The sequence below is a fragment of the Tamandua tetradactyla genome, chromosome 5 (genome assembly GCF_023851605.1).
Source record: "Tamandua tetradactyla isolate mTamTet1 chromosome 5, mTamTet1.pri, whole genome shotgun sequence".
NCBI classification, from domain to species: domain Eukaryota; kingdom Metazoa; phylum Chordata; class Mammalia; order Pilosa; family Myrmecophagidae; genus Tamandua; species Tamandua tetradactyla.
The window spans coordinates 37234352-37254366 of NC_135331.1; the positions used below are offsets into that span (position 1 = coordinate 37234352).

The following is a 20015-nucleotide window of genomic DNA, read 5'->3' on the forward strand; positions in this document are numbered from 1 at the left end:
GGACAGGGCTAGGGGACAGGGCTCTGGAACTAACACAAGGCCAGCCCCCGCTTTTCCGGAACTCGGCAGCTCCTACTCGGCCCCTAACTTTGGAAAATGTTCTCTTAGTGTTTGCAATTCTTGATCTGGGCCCAATGCTGAAACTGATGTGAACTTTTTTCTTCTTCTCCTCCTTTCTGACAGCTGGAGCGAAAGGAGCTGTTTTTGAATTTTCAGGAGGGGTAAAAACACACGCGCGCACGCACACACCGCAAAAACGCTGTCATTTCGCAGGACAAAATGTCCCCTGTGCTCCAGCTGGGCGGTCCCGGGCCCGCTCCGGCTAGCTTCACAAACACTTAGTGTCACTGCAGGTTATGTAAGCGTGGTTTGGGCCTACAAGTCTGGATGTGGCCTTGGGTTTCTGAAAGGAGGCAGAGGAGTTTGGGTGAGGAGGCTTTTGGCTCGGAATAAATCCATGAACTCAATGCAGAAGAAGAAGAAAAAAAAAAACACTCTCCAAGATTCTAACGGAGGGAATATTTAGACATACCATTTGGAGCGCCCAGGACTCAGGAAATGCAAACCAGAGTTTGGCCTCTGTGGCTTCCACCGCCCCGTCACAGACACGGGTGGGGCCGAGAGGCCCTGGACGAGGGGAGGGCACACCATGTGACCCCTTCAGTGGGAAAAGGGCGATGTGCAGACCATATTGCTCTTGGGGGGAGGGGAGAGTGGAGCGGGGATCCCAAGTCTTAATATTTTCAAAAACTGTTTGTACGTTTGTTCACCGAGCTTCCAGCCCTGCCAGGGGGCCCTGGATTTCGTGGTTCCTACTGGTCTCCAGGGCCATGGCAGGCAAAAAGATGTTTGCTGGTCTGAGTTGGATATTCCACAAGAAAGGTATGAGAAAGCAAGAGTTAGGGGGTATCCAATTCGTTCCTGATTATAAAGCTGGAGGGCTCACATTCAGAGAAGCTTCTTAGTTTGGGGCAAATGGGGACAGCTGGTCACCCTACCCTCATGATGATGATAAATAAATTGTGGAGAACCTTTCAAATGCCCCTCACCGTATTTGGCCTTTATGTAAGTAACTTCACAGTTAGTTCTCCCAGCTACCTTTTTGGGTAGGTTTATTACGCCCATTTTACAGACAAAGCAACTGAGACTCAGAGGGGGAAGTCACACAGGCAGGAACTGAAAATCCTGGGGGGCTTCAATTAAAATCAAAGATTCCTGGGCCCCACCTCAGGGGACCCCCATTTGGAAGTGGGGCGACCCGAGTTTATAGCACACACTCCTGGGGTTCTGTGGGCAACTGATTTCCACATGCAAAGCCCAGCCAAGCTCTATTGGGAATGGTGTCAGAACTGAGGCCTGGAAGGAAAGTTCAAGGGGGACAGGCATTCGAGCTGAGGGAACAGCATGAGGAAGGGCACAAAGGGTATAGATGCAGGAAAGTGTGTAGCTGAAATAGCAGGCTCTCGAGGGACAGAGTGTGAGGGGATGTGGTGAAGGGCCTTGAACGCCAAGCAAATGCGTTTGGACTTGATCTTAACTGCACAGAGGGCTCCTGGAAGGGTTTAAACAGTCACGGCAAGGTCAAATTTATACTTTGGAAAGATCACTCCAGCTCCTGGGCTGCAGTTATGTTGGAGACCATGGAGACTTCAGGAGGAAAGTCATAGAAACCCAACTCAAACTAGATGAAGCCAAAATGGAAATTCATTGATTCTCAGAAATGCGAAGTCCAGACATAGGCTTTCCTAGTTCCGACATAGCTGGAGCGAGGTACTCAGTTTAGAAACCATTGTCTCGCCATGTCTCGGCTCTGTTCTGGCTTCTTTCCAGCAGGCCCTCCCTCTGTGATGATAAGAAGCTCAAAGGTCACCTCCTGTGGCTTAGCTACCCACCCCCCAGCCCCCAGCCCCTTCCTGAATGCCTATTGCGTTCAGTCAGTGTTCTAGAACTGACACTCACTAGCTTTTATGACACCAGCTTTGGCCATGTGCGTCTACCTTAACCGGTTGCCGAGGCATCTCATTGGCCAGGTCGGCACCAAGGCCCCCTCCTGGCATTAGGGAGTAGTCCTGTCCTACCCCAAATCCACAGTTTGAGACGGAAAGGCAGCTAGTCCCCAAAAGAAAACCTAGATTCTTTTTCCAGGTGCCTTGATCATTGACCATGGAGAGGAGGGAAAGGGACCCAGCCTTGGGCTACAACAGACTTAACAATCCCATTTGCCTGAAGGGGAAACAGAAAGGGTAAGGGACTGGGAGAAGGTCGCACAGCAACCCAGGGCTACTTGGGACTAGAACTCAGATGCCCAAGCCAAGGCCAACTGTTCACAACATGGCACCTGCAGGGTGGGATTTCCACACTTTACACCTTCTGGAAACAGCCCAGTGAAACCACCAAAGAATTTCTAGAAATATAAGAAGCAATTCTAGAAGCCACTGTCTTGTAAGTCCCATGCCAATATCTGATAATTTTGCTGGCAACTATTAAGAGGGGAGAACCTCCAGGCAATCTCTGGTCTAGAGTTGGGGTTGAACGGGCCTTAGAACCCCTTAGTCTCACACATTGGCCTCTCTCTGAGTTATAAGGTTACCAGTCGAAGAAAGGGCTGAAGGTCAATAGAGCTGAGGACTCATGAGGCATCTGATATGACAGCAAATCGTGATATTGCCCAGGCATGATTCATTCCAACTCGCAGAGCTGGGGCTGTCTGCAGCAGGATCCTTGCAGCGTGAGCAGAGGTTGCAAACAGCCCTGAGCTCTCCTGCTCCTCCCGACCCCCACAGCATAGCCCAGGGCCCACTGCAAGATCATTGTCCCTTTACCTGGGGGAGCTGCAGGAACATGGGGACCATGTGTCCTCAATATCTGTCATGGGCCCTGGCAACACATTGTTGTCAGAACAATGGGTGACTGTCCCGGTTGTCTTGCATACCTCCAGGCATGGGAGGCTCACTGTCACCAAGGCAGGCTGCCCCTTTGTTGGACAGTCCCTCTGGAAATGGTGCCGTAGTGCCAAAGTACAGAGTGAGAACCAGGGGTCTCCCACCTTGGAACTTATTCTCAGAAGAGAATTCAAAAGCAGTGAAAGCAAGCGATCAATACAAAGACGCTCATTCCAGCATTACCTATCGTGGTGAGAATTTAGGGACAAGGTGAACACCTCACAGATGGCAAATATTGTGTGTGTTTGTGTGTGTGTGTGTGTGTGTCTTACTCCTGAGACACCAATATATTGGACAACCAAGCAACCATTCAAATGTGAACTATGTAAAGCACACAGAGATGCTGGGAGTTGTGGTCGGAGTAGAAGGGGAGGGAAAGCAGATGCTGCAGCGCCTGAGGACATATAAGCAATGAGCCCTCTGACAAAAAGGAACTGGAACATGCAGGGAAGGAAATAACTGAGGGGCTGGCGTGGCAGCATCTTGGGCTGTTTTTGAGAGTTTCTTTGCAATTATAGTCTCCTCTTCCTATAGGTACTCTTATTCCCATTTTAGAGATGAGAAAACTTGAGGCCCAGGGAGAGGAACCCGTGTGTATGTAGTAGGGGCTGGACCAAACCTGGAGGTCCACTCTACGCTCCCACACTCAGACCCTGCATGATCCTGTGTGCTGTTTGCCACCCCCCGAACCCCAGCTTTCCTCTTCTATCCCCTCTGCCCCTCACCTTGAGCCTGCCTCTTCCTCAGCCTTCCCAAGACAAAACTCTAGCTCCCTGGGCCTCCTCTTTTCCTTGCCGACCACCCCATGCCCTCTTGCTATTCCTCCTAAGACTCTCTTAGGTTCCCTGTTGCAGACAGAGAAGCCTCCATGATAGGCGAGAATTGCCGTGGCCTGATTTTACCTAAATCTCGGGAACAGAGGTCCTTGCACCCACCGGTTGTTGGAGCCCCCTGGCGTGACCACTAATCTTGAGTTAAAGCTGAAGCAGCAGTTATGATTTGTGCTACGTGATGGCCCCAGATCACAGGGTGTTCCCAGGCTCCAGGCCCAGTGACAGATTCTAGAGTACTGGGCACTGGACAAAGAGCCGCCTCTTTTAAGGAAAGGAAAAGAGGTCATTTCAATCTGCAGATAGAGCTGGCTTTTCTCTGCCATTTACTTCTATGATATTATTGACTCTTCAGACAGGGACATGCTATTCTCCCTGTTTTCCAGATGAGTTCTGCAGCTCAGTCAGGGGGCAGTGTCTCCAAACTTGGAAGAGCCAGCACTGGGCTTTGAACACAGGCTTGTCTGGCCCCAAATGTATTCCTTTCCTCAGTCCCTGCCCAGGCTCAATGGCTAAAACTAGCACTGATTCTCTTCCCTCCCTCACCCCACCTCAAATTCTTTGCTTCTGAGTCTCTTCTTCTGGAATTTTCTGGAGACACATGGCTCCCTATTCAGGCATTCACTCAACAAGCATTTAATGGCGCACTGACTATATGTATGCAAGGATGTGTGCTTGGAGCAAGGGAAACCAGGAGCCAAAACGAAAAAAAAGAGGCACAGACCCTGCCTAAAGGGAAAGCTGACACTTGATGGGCGTGTGAAGCAGCACATTTGGAACCATGGCAAGGAGGGGTACAAAGTACCATGAGAATGTGGGGATCACAGAGGGCTTCCCTGTGGAAGTGCCACACAGGCCAAGAGCTGAAAGGGCGAGGGGAGGGGTAACAAAGCAAACAGGGGAGAGAACATCATTCCAGGCAGTAGGAATAGCATGTGTAAAGGCCCTGTGGTAGACCCAAAGAAACCAGTGAGGCAAGAGTGTAGAGAATGTGTAAGGACTAAATAAATTTGTATGAATCCCTAACATAAGTGGTTCCAGTTAACTTTCACCTAGTGCCCCTGTCACACACCAAATCTGAGGTTCTGGTACATAATCTTTACACCCTCACAAAGCTTCAGTGATGAAGTTTTTCTCCAGGGGAGCTGGAGACTCAGAGAGATAGTGGAACCTCCCAAATCTGGCAGTCACACTGAGTCTGCACTCAGCCGCTGCCGTGGTGTTTATTTTGGGCTGGGCTCTGTGGGAAGTGCTTTCCGTATGCTACTTCAATGAGTTCTCTTAGCTCTCTGTGATGCAGGGACCCCATTGTACAGATGAGAGACTTGAGGCTCAGAGGAGGGATATGACCCACCCAAGGTCACAGACCCAGGAAGTCACAGACCTGGGATGAGAACCCAGGCCAACTTGCCTCTAAGCCCAGGGCTCCTTCTACAGTAGCAGAGCTGCTGTGAGTTTCTCACCCTCCGTTTGGTCCCACTGCTGTGCAAAGAAGTGATGAGGGATCCATCGTAGGTTCCTCTTTGCCCTCATGGCTCTGATCCACGGCCTTGGCAAATCCGTGGACTTAATAACCTCCAGCTGCAGACCTGGGAGGTCTCCCTGCCACGTGGAGTCTGAAAGAGGCAGGTACACTTGCTGTTGGTATGCCAGGGCCTGGAACCCCTCGTCTTCCTTGGGGTTTTCCTGTATCATCACCCCGGTCCTTTGACACCTCAACACCTTGACTGCCACCAAGGCAGGGACAAGTGAAGTTTACGGTTCACCAACCTCTCCATTTGTGTTCCCCAAAAGCAGACCCTGCGGCAAGGATCTGGCGTGAGCGCTTTATTTGGCAGGGGTTAGATGCCAGGAGGTGCAGTAGGGGAGTGGCGAAGTGAGGGAGGAGAGGAAGAAAAGGAGGTGGGATGCCAGTCCCACTGGGGACCCCGGGGAGCCGCCGTGGATTACCCTTCAGTTGTCCTACCTGTGGGTTGAAGGCGCTGTGATTTATCCACCAGCACCCATCTCTCTCTGGCGAGGGCTGCCCTAGGATGGGAGTGGGGTGTTAACTCTCCAGCAATCCTAGGCAACCTGCCTCCCCCGGCCGGAGAACCCAGGAGTGCCTGCAGCTGGCCTCCAGGGTGCAGTATCAATGCATTGGCTTCAACCACGTTCATGGACGTTTATCCATCCGCCCGGTCTGCCCGGCTGCATACACACTCATTGAGCATCCATCCAAACAGGCACAGCCGGGGAGGGCAGAATGATCGAGGCCCACTATGTGTTGGGCACCAAGGTGAAAACTTAACTGAAAACTTTGTCTTCGCAAAGCACAAGCATTCATATAATTGGCAAAATGACAGTACCAGATTTTGCATCTCCCAGTTACTGGCTGTGGCACCTTGGGTACGTGAATCCACCACTGAAAACTCAATTTTTTCTTCCATAAAATGGGGGTAATGATGAGACCCACTTCACAGGGCGGCTGAGAGGATTAAATTGCCAAGTTCTTGCAAGTGGCACCTGGCACAGGGTAAGCCCTCCACAAATGGGAGGGATTCTTTAATTTTTTTTCTCCTTATCATTTTATTTCACTAAGTCTAAGATATGATTAATTATAAGCCACATATCAATTTTAGAGATGTTAACAAATGGGAGTGGGGTAGATAAACTTAGAATTGATGGGATACGGCATTATTCTCATTTTCCAGATTAAGACATGAAGCTTGGAATAGGGACATGACTTACCTGTTTCCCCTTTAGGACAGGGGTCCTCACCAGGTCACCCTGGTGTCAGGTTCAGGCAGATTTTGCTGCTAATGCCACTCTGCAGGAAGAGACGCAACCCTTTCCAAACCCTGGATTAATTGACTTCACAGCTTTGTCAGAAAGAGGCAAAAATCTGGAGCGATTATGCCATGAGGCCCCTACTCCACCCAGCACCAACCTCCCGGCCTCCACCAGGATGAGTCAGCCCCAATTATCCCCCTAATTGTCTCAACCTGTGTGGACTCCCAGCTGGGGCCCTCCTTTCCCCCAAACCGGCATTACTGGATCCCCAAGAACTGCAGACCCCTCTCGCTGAGTTTGAATGGAATGTTGACTTCCAGGCCCTTCCACCATCATATGCCTGGATTTCTGCTTCCCTCTGCCTTCAGCCCACCCTCCCCTGCACACGGCCCCAGCTGTCGATGGCTTTCACCCCACACCTCTGCCTTTGGAGATCCCTCTCCCTCCACCCCTGGCCTTGTCTTGCGCCTGTGGACCTGCCCGGGGAAGGGAGGTCATTGAATAAGTCTTCGGAAGGGAGGAGCCTTCTTGTGTTGGCATCTGGAACCCGCCCAGAAGAGCTCATTGCACGGAGAAGCTATTTAAGATGAGAGGGATGAGGAAGAAAAATAAAATCCGAATACCTAGGCAAGGGAGGGAAAAGGAGGCCTCTGAAGAAGGGGAGTGCGACACGTGACTCAGACTCCCCAAGCAAGAAAAAGCAGGCTCATTATTACAAAAACAAGAAAAGAACTAGTGTTGGTGAAGATGTGGAGAAAATGGGAGCCCTCCTGAATTGTTAGAGGGGAGGTAAAATGGCTCCGCTGTTGTGGAAAATAGCTTGGTAGTTCCTTGGTGAGTTAAACAGAACAACCATATGACGTGGCAATATCACTGCTAGGTGTGTACCCCAAAGAACTGAAAGCAGGGACTTGGACAGATATTTCCACACTGGTGCTCATTGGAGGCATTATTCACAACTGCCAAGAGAATGAAAGCAACCCAGGTGTCCAGTGGATGAATGAATGAACAAAATGTCATGTTGCCATACAGTGCAATATTACTCAGCCTTAAAAAGGCATGAAGGGGTGGGCCATGGTGGCTCAGCAGGCAGAGTTCTCGCCTGCCATGCCGGAGACCCAGGTTCGATTCCCGGTGCCTGCCCATGCAAAAAAAAAAAAAATACATATATATGACGTGCTGATACATGTGGCAACAAAGCTGAAACTAAAGCCATCAAGTTGAGTATAAAATGCCAGACACAAAAGGATAAATACTGCATGATCTCACTGGTATGAAATAGTTAGACTATGCAAAGTCATGGCAACAGAAAGGAGAATGCAGGTTGTCAGGGGTGAGGTGAGAGGGCAGGGGGGTTTATACTTAATGGGGACAGAGTTTCCATTTGGAGTGATGAGGAAGTTTGGGTAATTGGAAGGCGGTGATGGCAGCACAACATCAGGAATGTAATGAATAGCGTTAAATTGTATGTATGAACATGGTTAAAATGGGAAATTTAATGTTTCTATATATGTTAACCACAACACATTTTTTAAAAACAATTCAGTCAAATGTCTATCCATGGATGCATGGACAAACAAAATGTGGTATAACCATACAATGGTTTTATTCCTCAGCCATAAAAAAGAAATGAAACGCCTGATGCATGGTATGATGTGGATGTATTAATACATTATGCTGACTGTATAAGCCAGACACAAAAGGTCACGTTTTACATTATTCCACTTATATGAAATGTCATAAGAGGCAAATCCACAGAGACAGAAAGTAGATCCGTGGCTGTCAGGAGCTATGAGGAAAGGGGAATAGGGAGTGACTGCCAAGATCTATGGGATTTCTTTTGGGGTGATGGATATGTTCTGGAATTGGATGGTGGTGATGGTTGCACAACCTTGTGAGTGTACTAAAAACCATTCTATTGTGCAGTTTAAAATGGTTCACTCTTTATGTCATGTGACTTTTGCTTCAATGGAAAAAACACAAGTGAACAAAAATAAATTTTAAAAATCACCTGTAACCTTGGTGGGGGGGCCCAGGGGAGGAAGGAGGACAAGCAGACACAACAGCTAAAACAAGCAGACATGAGAATGTTCCACGCCCATGAAAGGATACACAGACTCACAATGTGGGGGAGGGGGTAGTAAGGGGAGAAGGCACTAGGGGGTGGGCTTTGGCATTCAGGATTCAGTAAAGATTCCTTGGTTGGCTGAGAAAGTTCTTGTAGTGGGTTGGTTTTATGAAGGCAGATGTTCCATTAATTGAAGACCCAACGCAGAGATGGGCTGAGAGACACCAGGAACTGCACTTCTTTACGTTTAATTGGCAGATGCACAGGAGTGAATTGAATCCATGAAGGACACTTGTCTGTGAGTGACTCAATATCATCATCGGTGTAGGAACCCTTCACCCCCTGTCTATTACCCAACCTGTTTGTGTAGACACGGGCCATCAAGTACCAAATGTAGACTCTCCCTTCCAGCCCGCTAGCCAGACCTCCACTTGCCCATCTACCCATGCAAGGACAACAAAGAGCATTGCCTTAGGCATCTGGGTTTTAAATTAACATAAATGACAGTGGCAGAGTGCTTGCCTTCCACGTGGGAGACCTGGGTTCGATTCCTGGACCATGCACCCCCCAACAAAAAATGAATATAAGTGATATCAACCTATGTGGCTTGCTTGCAACTTTCTTTTCTTTGGAAATGTAAGTTTTCAGGATTTAGCCTTGCTGGTAAGTGTAGAAGTAGCTCATTCCTTTTAACTGCTGTGTAGTATTACATGACATGTATACCCCTTATTTTATCTACTCACTCCCCCACGAATGGAGATATATCATTTCTAATCCTGTCCCACTCGCTTTGTCTTTGGTTAGCTCTTCTAAAAAAATGGGGTGTCCTCCGACCTTCCACAAGGTGACCACTTAAAATGCAGGCCTTGCCCCCAGGAAGTTCATAGCCCAGTCAGAAAGACAAGGTTTGTACAAATGCAAAAGAAATTTCTCTCCATGGCTGAATCACATGCCAAGTAAGTACCATTTTACTCACCTCCATTGTTGGCCTTTAAACATTTCTCACCCGGAGGAAGGCTTGCACAGGGCCTGTGACTGCAGGGAGAGTGGGCAAGGCCAGAGGGTGGACTGGCATGGGAGGAGAGGAGGGCAGTGGGGTGCAGCTCTGCTGATTCCATTGGGAGCCCTTGCCCAGTCCTTCCTGGACCACAGACAAGCAGGCCGTACTTCACGTCACACAGTGGGAATCCTCTTACTGTTATTTATGTTGGCTGCAAAGCCCAGGAAATGGCTGTTGGATGTATAACCCAATGTTTCGGGATTAAGTCCTGTTAGCATGCATCTCAGTCTCCAGTGGTGCCCTATGATCCAGGCCACGGGGTCTGTCCCATGGTGGATCTGGGTTTGTCGTTAGAGGGAAAAAGAAAGAAACTAGAGCCTAGGTTGATGAGGTTCAGAATCAGAATCTATGGCCTGGTGGAAACATGGCCATATGCTTAATTGTGCTCCAATTACACAGAATGCTTCAGAATCGCTGCTGCGAGGTGGAGAGGCGCTAAGGGCCATTATTACATTTGGACAGCGCTGTTCAGTTTTATGTGCTCTTTGTAATTACCATGTGGTTCCCTGAGAGTGGCCGGCCTCCATGCAGGGAGAATCAGCCAAGTTACTCACTTGCAAAAGCTTACGGAGCACCGAGAGTGGATCAAGCTCCATTCCAGGCACCGAGAACAGGACCATGGGCCCCTGTGCAATTTCAGTCCAATGGAGAGACACACACTCACACACACACACTCACGTACACACTGTATGTGAAGAATAGAAGAGCAATGACACGGGGGCAGGGGTGGTTTGGGGGTGGAATACTTGCCTTCCATGCAGGAGACCCAGGTTCCCTTCCCTGGCTATGCATTTCCCGCCCCCCCCCCCCCCCAAAAAAAGAGAACAATGACAGATTAGGGAGGAGGGTTGTTTTATATAAGGTGGTCTGGGAAGACCCTCTGTACCCTAAAGTGGAAATATCTGAACATTCACGGGAAAGAGTTGGCAGGGGATCTGATGGAAATGTTCCTGGCGGAGGGAACAGTCAGCGCAAAGGCCCAGAGGGGATGGTGCCTGTGGTGCTGGGGAGACGGTCAGCAGGAGGCCAGGGTGGCTGGAGAGAGGTGAGGGAGAGAAGGACAAGTCCGCACCTGGGTGTGGCAGAGTCTGCCCATCGCTCTGAGTGAAGTGGAAGGGCTTTGGGCAGGAGAGACGTGTGACCTGTTTGGGGTTTGAAAGAATCTCTTTCTGCTTCCTCTATGGAAGAAGGGGCCCTTAGGAAGCTCTGGAGCAAGGATCCAGGCGAGAGGATGGTGGCTTGCTAAGTGATGGATGTGGTGGGAGGATGGATTCTGAATGTATTTTGGAGGGAGAGCCAGCAGGATCTGCTGAGGCATCCATCGTGGGTGTGAGAGGTGCATGTCACCCCCTCGTGGGGCTGGGGTTGGGCCGGGTCTCCTGCTCAGCCATGCCCAGGGCTCCCTCCACTGCAGCCTGTCACTGGGGGTATTCATTTATCCACTTGAACAAGCTCATTGACTGCAGCTCAGTCCACGGGTCCAAGCCAGCAGTGTTGATGCCTCGTGACGGCTATCACTAGGGTCCTTTTGACAGCTACAAACTCTACTCCTTGCCTCGGTTCCCTGCTGCCAGCAAGATGATTGTGGGCAGGGTGTGGACTCAGGGCACGGATCAGGGACAGCTCAAACACACATGGATGATCCTTCACATATGCACCCGCTTTAAATCTACCCTCTAGAGAAGATCCCTTCCATCTCTGCCACATAGATGAGGAAATAAGACTCAGAGGTGGGCAGTTCTGCTGGGAGGAAAGCTGGGGGCTCGGGGTGAGTTCCGAGGCTTGGGAAGGTGAGTCATTACCTGGCTGAGCCTTGCACAGGTCGAGGAGTGAAGGACCACGTGCTGGGGTCCAGCTTGGGCCAGGTGCTACTTCCCGTTGGTTTTCCTCGGCTCAGCCTGTTTCTCGGGTTTCATGGCTTCCATCCCCCTGGCCTGGAGACTTCACACTTGAGTCTGTCTTCAGGCACAGCTTATTTGGGGGGAGCTGTGGGTTTTTCACATTTGAAAGTGCACAGGGATGCGGGCTTTGTGAGTCAAGTATTTTTCTTGCCTTAGAAGCGCCTATGATGATGAAGACTGAAAGAGTCACTCCATCATGGAATGTTCGAGGTTTCAGCCAATCTATCTTTCTTCGATTCCAGGTCTTAATTAGTTTATTAAAAAATATCCTAGGTCGAATTCCTGCCTTAGTAGAATTTCCTTGATCTGATTTCTCAACTAGTCCACTCCCCAACTTGGGAAAAGTATGGGGGAAAGTATGGGGACTTTCCTTCCTGTGAACACATGCTTGCATCCCATCATTCCTTCATTCAGTCTTTCTTGAGGGTTGACTGTAAGTCAGGCACAGAGCCAGGCACCAAGAAGGCAAAGGCTCTTCCCTTGAGGTCCTCAGAGTCAAAGGGAAGTGAAAATGAAGTAACTGGTGATGGTTTGAGTGCTAAAATCAGGCAAGATGTTCCATATAGCTCTACATGCACCAGGCCCAGGAGAGGCTGTGGGCCCTCAGGGCACTTAGAGCAAAGCTTATGGGCCCAAGTTCAAGTGCTCATCAGAACCACCCATGGGAACTGATAAAAATGCAGATTCCAGGCCTGCGCCCCTCTGGCATGGAGGAAGGCCCAGGTAGGGAGACCAACCAGCAACCTTCCTCATTGGTCTGACCTGAGCACAGGGCTTCCAATGCTAAAACCAGGACAGTCCTGGACAAACTGAGAGCTAGATGCCCCCAGGCCTGGGAATCTGCATTTTTCTTTTTCTTTTCTTCTTTTTTTTTTTTGGCATGGGCAGGCACCAGGAATCAAACCCGGATCTCCAGCATGAGCCACAGTTGCACTGCCCCCGAGAGTCTGCATATTTAATATGGTCCCTCGGTGGTCTGCGGGCACCAGAGGGGCAGAGAGGAGGCTCTGAGTCCTGGTGGTCCCTGGGGGAGGTAGGAACACTTGACCAGGAGGAGTTAGCAGGGGGCAAGTTGGGAGGGCAGGGGCGGGCAATCTAGTCCCATGGGCAGTTAAGACTCCCCAGCAGGAAAGTGCCACGGGGGTCCAAGACCCAAGATCTGCTCACCTAGGTGTGCTCAGAGTATTCCCACCCAGCATGGCGGGCTAGTGAGAGGAAAAATGGAAAAAAAAATAGCAAAAGGATTGATTAGCCCAGCTGAGCAGAGACGTCTGAGAGTGTCAATACAGCCGGCCAGATTTCCCGGCAGCCCCCAGCTGGGCACAGCTGAGCCACGGCTTCTGTGGGCCACAGGATTTTTGGACTAAAAGTCTCAACCTTGGAGAAGTATTAATGAAAACGTCACAGGCATTACAGTCAAAGCAGATGTGAAGCCAGCTACACAGGCAGACATAAATGATAAGAAACAGCCCAGGAGAGAACAAAACCTCTGGAGATTAGGTCAAGGGCAGACCAAAAAAAAAAAAAGAGAGCGAGAAAAAAAAAGACATCTAGGGGTCCCCCATGGCCGCTTGGAGGGACGCTGGCGCTCCCCTGGCTGGAACAAGCTGACTTTTCTGGGCTGCTGTGTTATATATTGACATCCCAACAGGGCAGCGTTTGGAGGCCTCCACATCAGCAGATAAATATTACGTCTCCATCTTCAGCTAAGCAGAGCTGTGATGCATTCCTATTACTTCATGTGGATTAACCATCTGGAAGTTGTATTGAGCCACGGAGCAAAGAATGGGATCCAATTTTGCATTCACCAAAATAAGCCGTACTAGTCTCAATTTATGGCAGATGGTTATGCAGTCTCAGCGGGCCAAAAAATCTCTCTGCAAAAGAATAAAGTTTATGCCAATTACTGTAATAGGAACCAGCCCAACAGCCGCGTGGGGTTGAGTAAGACCGCAGCGATTGCGGTACAGCTCATAAACTGCGGGGGGCCGGGGGAACCATGGGACCCAGTTAATTCATTAAGATAACGCGAGAGAAATGAGGAACAGAGCTAGTCATAAAACAGAAATATTTCCTCGCCAAGGATGGGAGTGAATCGAGGTGGAGTGGCTCTTTCCGGGAGGAGGCCTGGGTTACACGGCTGGCGGGGTCGGGGAAACAGTTCTTGGTGGCCGCCTGGCTGCCTGGTGGGCAAGGCACGGGTGGAGAGGGGTTAAACTCCGGCTTCTCTACTCCATTCATTCAAAGCAGATCTGTGGGGTCTCCTACTCTGTGGCAGGCAGCGGGGAGGCCCTGAGAATACAGTGGCTGGTGCCTGTCATCGTTACTCCTGGCTCCTGCCTTTCCTGAGTTCCTGGCCTGGCTGAGATGGCAGCGCACAGTAGGGATGCTGGGTTGCTGGGAGGTCAGGAGTTGCTGGGAGGTCAGGGGAGATCTCTTCTGCGAGAATGGGGTCCCTGGGCTGAGGTTGAAGGCCAAGCAGGGGAGGGAAAAGGGTCCTACTTAGAGGACACCGTGGGCTTTAGTCTCGGGGTGGGGGCTCAAAAATGAAACCAGGGTGCCAAGGTGAAGGGTGCCAGCTGAGAGTGAGGACTGACGCGGGGCTCTCCCGGTCCAGCGATGAGGTTTGTCTGTCCTGAAAGCAAAGGTGGAATGATGTGATCCACCTGCCCTGCAGAGAGGGGGCCTCTGGCGGCCGGTAGGCTCTGTCTTCTCACCTGAGGGCCTGCTGTCAGGTTCTTGACCTTTGCATGACAGGGAAGTTATGAGGATCCCTCACGCTTGCCCCAGGATGGCACGCTGGCGACATCGGTGCCCGTCTCCCCACCAGCCACCTTGCCTGAGCACCACGCGGCCGGGGGCCTCGTAGCCAGTATCTCCTCTGGAGAGCAGCTTGAACCCGCACCTCCCACCCCAAAACCCTAGGGGCCCTACTAGGGTTGGAGAGGACTGGGCTCAAGGCACTGGTTTGGGGGACGTCAAGTTACAAAACAAGGTTGCCCAATTTCTATCATACCATGTTTGTTCTGCTCTTGCATTTGTTTTTCAGTGACAGCAGCTGACCTAAGGAAGGCTGCCATTTGGGGCTCACGATGAATGGCCCACTGCCCCAGTTTGCCTGGGACTGTTCCTAGTTTGAGCATCCAAAGTCCAGCCCCTAGGAAAACCTACTCCATCCCAGGCAAACTGGTATGGTCAGCCACCCCAGCGATTAGACTAACTGGGGGGTAAACCTGGTGCTGTGATTTTCATGCATTACTCATACACTTCTCGTCTCCTGGTCACCTTCTTGCATTGGTATGATTTGTCCGACCTCCGCTTGGCAGGTCACAGAACCTCTGAGGGGCTGAGACTCACTTGAGGGGCCGTTGCTCAGTAAGTGGCGGTGGCAGCTTGGAATGCAGGCATTGGATGCCAAGGCCCCTTCATCCAGCCGTGGGCTCTGGGAGAGAGACAGTAGCAGCGTCCATTAATATAAAACCTAATGGTAACCGCTGCGATCGCAGAGTTTCCCATTCTCTGGTGAAGCTGACAAATAAAGGGACAAAGCTCTTTGTAGGCAGCAGTCATTCCACTATTCCTCGCTGGGCTGGGCGGGCTCTTCCCCGGCTCGCACAAAGGCCTGAGCAAACACGGGGGGCCGCCATCCGATCCTGGGGTCCCAGAGCCAAGGCTGGGCCGGGTCAAGCTCCCCGGGGAGACCCGGTGCCTGGGGGATAAGGAGGGCCCACGTGGGGAGTGGGCTCCAGGGCTGGTGGGAGAAGCCCCAGGCCTGGGCCCGGAGGGTCCGCGTGCGGGGAGCTCACAGCTGGAATGCGGGCTCTAAACTCAGTCGCACAAGTGGAAAATCTGAGCCTATCGGGCTGGAAGGGGCCGAGAGGAATCCTGAAAGCCCTGCTATGGCTTTTGGGCATGTGCCTAGGAAGGGAAGTGAGCTCATGGGCCACCAGATGCCTGACCGAAAAATTTCATCAAGGTCTGGGCATTACAGAAATAGTTTTAAGTGAGATTCTGTTGTAAGGTATGTTAAAGACAATTCTGGTGAACAAAACAAAACAAAACACAATCCCACCACATTAAGAAAACCGCCGCAGTGGCTCCCTTGTTCTATTCTATTGAGACACCCTTAGTTCTTTTGGCTGCATCCACGCAGCTAAAGCAGCTTTTGACTTCTCACCTCTGCGGCATGCGCTTCAGAAATATCATTAACCCCGCTTTCTCTCCAGTACTTTGAAGTGATTTATAATAGAAGGCATGGACACAGGAGAGCCACAGATGCTCAAATTTCACACCATCGTCACAAAAATCAAATTTGAGGGGGTGGGGGAGTTGGGAGAGAGTGTGATGGAATTGCACCAGGAAACGCCGTCTCAAGGGGATCCCTTGGTTATACATAAAATGAAACATGGGGGTTCCCGGACACACAGACACGAGGGGGAAGTTTAACACTGTCTAAGGGAAAAGTGTTTTCTTGGCTCTGAACTCTGGGAAGAATCTGTCATGGATGTTTGCTCCTAAGTGGTGTCAGGAGCTAAGGGTGTCTCAGTAGAATTTCTGTCACTATGGCCACTCCCCTGAATTGACCCCTTGTAAATGGAACTTTGCATCTCTGAGCAACAAGCTGGCAGAACAAGCTGCTGTTACGGGCCTGTCTGGAGTGGCCCCTGCGTTATAACCCTGGTGCCAGCGCTTTTTGCACTATGACCTGGGGTAAATTACATTCATCTGTGCCTCAGTCTCCTCCTCTGTAAAAGGGAGATAATAGCACCCACTTTATAGGGTGGCTGTGAAGATTAAAGGAGACCATGTACGTGTTGTGCTTAGGACGGCGCCTGACCCATGGTATGCACTATGAAGTGTCAGCTTTCTGTCTTGCCCTCTGATGAGACATTAGGAGGAACCACGATGTGAAGAATCTAAAGCAGAGGACTGCAAACTATGGCCCTCGGGCCATGATGCTTGTTTGTGTAAATGGAGTTCTATGGGAACACAGGCACGCTTATTTGTTCAAGTATTCCCTGTGGCTATTTTGCACTACAAGGGTTGAACTGAGTAGGTGCAATGGAGCCTGCATGGTCCACGAAGAACACTTACTGTCTGTCCCCTTGCAGGAAAGGCTGACGGGACACCTGATCTAAGGAAACGAATGGCTCAGGTGATGGTTATGCGGAGCTGTTCTGGGCGGGAGCCTCAGCCTCCCTTCGGCCTTATTTGAGAGGAATCACTCATCCTACAAGAGCCTCTCGGTGGAATGACATTTTGGACACTTTGGATGGGAAGCACTCACGGTCCCTCTCGGTTGCCTGAGAAGTTGTCTCAGGGCCTCCTGGGAGAATGTGCCATCGGTATTCGGGGATGCAGGGAGCCAGCCTGCAATGGGATGCCCGGAGGCAAAGCTTCTGTTTAGCACATACATTAATAAGCACTGTAAACCACTGCTCTGTTCCACCTCATGAGCCTCCCTCAGTCTGGGAGGGCTGTTTAAGCAGGTGGCATCAGGAGGTGTAAGGGATCAACAAGGCGGAGGCATGTCACGGTGCCTTACTGCTGCTCAGAAATCCAAGGAGGAAACAGACTCAACCCAAGGTCACATGTTACCGACGCACGGCAACTCTGGGTTGATTTTCTAGGCAAAGGCTTGGCCTTACTGGGCCCCTGAAGGAGCCTTGCTGCCAATCCCAGGTCGACACATTAGCAAGGAAGGGTATCTCGAGTGCCAAATCCCATCGTGGAAAACATATAGGAAATTTCTGAGTTTTTTTCACAAGTAGAGTTATTTTACCTAACAGCCACAGATGGTATTTTCTGGACAACAGACATACAATGAAGTAAAATATGCCAATTGAGAAGAGGTTAACCAGCATCATGATCATTGTATTTCATACACCAACAGCTTTTGTTAGCACATCACAGTGCTACCCTTCAACTTTCATCGGTTGGTTTTGGTTATGAATCCGATGGTAAACAGCATTAACTGTCTTCTATGCTTAAGGCATAGGACAGTGTGATGTTATGGGCAGCAGAGAAATCTGCACAATTCCTTTCACCTGTGCCTGATCCGCCAAGGGCCGTGAGTCCGATGGGCATCTTTGGCCCCATTTTACAAAGGGCAGGATGGGGCTCATGCTGGTTACCGGCTTTGGCTGCATCAGTTCTTGGGGTCTCAAAGAGCCCTGTGGGTTGTGGCATCATCAGGGACATTCTAGAAAGTCACCTCTGGCAGGGCCTGATGAAAGAGAGCCACGTAACACTTTAGACCAGGTTAGCAAACCAGAGCCGCACAGGCCAAATCTGGCCAGCCCTGTATGTGTAAATCAAGTTTTTATCAGAACCCAGCCAGGCTCATTCGTTTAAATATTCTGTCTGCTTCCCCACCACAAGGATAGAGTTGAGTAGTTGTGGCAGACCATAAGCCCCCCACTTCCCCCATCCCCAAACCTAAAATATTTACTCCCTAGCTCTTCACAGAGAATGTTTGCAGACCTGTGTCCTGGTTGAGAGGACAGCTCATCAGGGCATGGCTTGGACCAAGATCTAAAAGGCAGGAGTTTGCAGACATTTTTTGGTAGATTTTCTGACTAGGTGACCAATTGAAACAGCCAGGGACAGTTCTAGCTGACAAGAGGAAGGACTAAGAAAAGTTTCCCTTTAGCTCCCTCAGTTTGAAGAGAACAAAACTCGTGGTTTAGATGTCTGGAAAGCAAGGAGAAACGCAGACCTGGAGCTCCCTCCTCTGTTCTAATCAGACTTTGTACAGACTGCTATCAGAATTGACATATTCGACTGCAGTTAACTATTAGATTAGATCTTACCGATTTTTTGGTCACGCTCTTCTCCCCCAGAATTTCCAGAGGGGTTGACACCGGTCAGAGGTATGGGGGCAAGTATCTGTTGCGGGAAAAAAGTAGCAGTTTCAGAGCGCAGTTTCCATCAGGGGAGGTTACTTTTAGGTACCACCATGGCTCATGTACCCAAGGAGTTTCCAAGCTAATCTGGGAGATAAATGTATGACATATAAAGATGACCACAGCTATTAACTAGGACAAGTCTGAAAGTATCAAACGGTGGTTGTGGACTGCCTCAGAGGCAATCATTCCAGATTAAGGAAGCCTTTGTAGAGGAAGAAGCCCATGGCCCTTGGCCCTGGAGCTCTGAAGAATGGGTAGGCATCCAATTATTTGGAGAGAAGGTGTTCACCTCAGTGACCTTTCAGGAAAAGTGGGAATTCTTAGCTTTTTCAGTCCTTTTGAAAGGACACACCAAACCCAAACCACAGAAAGGCCATCGGCAGGTGTTCGGTATTTTTAAAGGTTCCCCTTATGATTCTAAGGTGCAGCCAGGGATGAGAACCACTGGTTTACAGGAGTTTAATTTTTTCAACTGTAATAGAACACTCGAGACAGGAATTCCCATGATGCAGTCGGAGACAATGGGAAGAATCTGCTTGAAATGGAGAAAATGCTTTTTTCATCCAGAGACCAATTAATTAATGATTTAATTCACTGGAAGAGAATAATGTAATTGGATGTGGAAGTCATGAAGCAATGGTTCCTAATATGGAATTACATTCCCCACTGTTGAGTGAAAACTATTTTGGGGGTGTGGGGGAAGCAAACAAAATTAGTTCTAATTTGCTTTTAAAAAATAAGGATGTCTCTGGTTCATTGGTAGAACGTCTGCCTTCCATGCAGGAGACCTGGGTTCGATTCCTGGACCATGCACCTCTGCCCCCCCAAAATAATACAAAATAAATAAGAATGTCTCAGGACCCAGCACTTTCAGAAGGAAGCAGACATAAAAGCTTCAGATCCTAAACTGCTGGGCCTCTCTGCTCCAAATGTCTAGTTTGGCCTTAGAACCTTTCCAAGAGGCAGCTTTAGAATATCTGTAATTTCTTTTTTAACCAACCCAGCCTAAACAGGTTTGGAGGGGACTTGCTTCATATTTTCAAGTCAGAAAACATAACCCTGCGTGGCCTGACTGGGCCCCTGGAAAGCCTCCCTGTCACCAGTAGATGTCCCAAGCTCAGCAGGACCATCTTTAGCCTGCTTTTCAGCACCCTCCCAATGCTGTGACGTCCCAAACTGTAAAAATAGCTGGTGGGTGTAAAATGAAAAAAAATTCTTTTTGGACACACAGAACCGCAACTCAGAATATTTTGTGGTCCTCATATTGGATCTGAGAGTCTAAGAAGAAGGTTAGTACATTTTCCTTTCAAATGATCAGGGAATCCCTCATCATCCCCTTCCCAACTCAGCTGCTAAGAGAAGATGGGAAGAACAAACATTAGCAAATATCTCTTACTTTTTCAGAGATAAGGTAAGTGGAAAAGGCTGGGCTGTGCAATTCTGCACCTTAGCAAGCTGAAGAGGAGGAAGGTGAACTTAAAAGCCAGGTACTGGATCATAAAGATGGGGGTGTAGGGGGGTTTCGATCAACGAG

At 49.8% G+C, this 20015-nt stretch overlaps 2 long non-coding RNA genes across 2 annotated transcripts; one reads left to right on the forward strand and one right to left on the reverse strand.

Annotated features, from left to right (window-relative positions):
• Nucleotides 1–1686: 1686 nt before the first annotated feature.
• Nucleotides 1687–3185, reverse strand: LOC143684054 (uncharacterized). The gene is made up of 2 exons (XR_013175817.1): nt 2591–3185; nt 1687–1842 (listed from the first exon to the last, which is right to left on the reverse strand). It is a non-coding gene; the product is annotated as an uncharacterized LOC143684054 (long non-coding RNA).
• On the forward strand, nt 1975–11840 carry LOC143684053 (uncharacterized). Its single transcript, XR_013175816.1, has 3 exons — nt 1975–2442; nt 9417–9568; nt 11730–11840. It is a non-coding gene; the product is annotated as an uncharacterized LOC143684053 (long non-coding RNA).
• The last annotated feature ends 8175 nt before the right edge of the window (nt 11841–20015 follow it).